Here is a 979-nt window from a genome sequence, read left to right as displayed (position 1 = left end):
TGATTCAGTGACTGGGGTAATTGGGATGGGAGTGTCAGAGATAGTGCAATTGGCACAGGACAGAGCAGAGTTTAGGGCTGTTGTACATAGGGTCGCTATGAGTCGCAGGCGACTCAACGGCACATAACAACAAACAACAACAACATCTCACATACTTTAGATAGTCAGGAGGGACTAGTCCTTAAAGAAGGACTTCATGCTTGGAAGGGTAGAAGAGCTGGGATGAGATGGATTGACCAGTAACTGTGGCAATGTAGTTAAGAGTGTCTGAGATGGTGAGATTAGTTCAGGGTGGGGCAAGGGTCAGTCAGAGCCATTGTTCATAAGGTTGCAATGAGTAATAGTTGACTGAACAACAGGGAAGTTCTCTGGCTCCTAATGCAAGCCTTAGGGTAAATTGCCGTCCCTAAATTTGTCAAAGAATTGTAATCTACTCTGGACTGCATTTTTCCTAGGGAAAGACTAATTTCCTGGGCCTTCCTGTATTAGGACTGCAGAGCCCTTTCCTTCCTCTTCCAGAATGGATGCTGAAAGAATCCAATCACAGGAAGCAGCAGCTGTGCTTTTTCTCTCTGTTAAGGATGTGAAACTATGCTTCCCCCTTTCCCAGAAATAGTTATCTGAGACCTCAGCCCACTTCTCTGTCTTGTAGAAAACATCTGTAAGCATCTCCTTCCCCAAGTTCCTTGTAAGAGAATATAAAACCCCTTTCTAACTTTCAGTAGGGACAGGTGTTCTGCTTAAAAGCCAGACCAGCAGTCTCTCCTCAATAAACTGTCTTTCTTGGCCTAAACTGGGTTCTGTCCTTCCTCGCTGACCTTACATTTATGGTGCCGAAAGCCTGGGAGGGGCACCTGCCAGGAGGTAACAAACCCTGATTCCCAACTTTCCTGTCATTCCCCCCCCACACACACCCACCCATCTCACTCTCTCTACCTCCTCTCAAACCTAAAGTGCAAAGACTAGAAATCTCTCACGA

The sequence above is a fragment of the Elephantulus edwardii genome, unplaced genomic scaffold, assembly GCF_000299155.1.
Source record: "Elephantulus edwardii isolate Elephantulus edwardi_28Jun2011 unplaced genomic scaffold, EleEdw1.0 scaffold00008, whole genome shotgun sequence".
Classification (NCBI taxonomy): Eukaryota; Metazoa; Chordata; class Mammalia; order Macroscelidea; family Macroscelididae; genus Elephantulus; species Elephantulus edwardii.
This window is presented reverse-complemented; position numbering follows the sequence as displayed.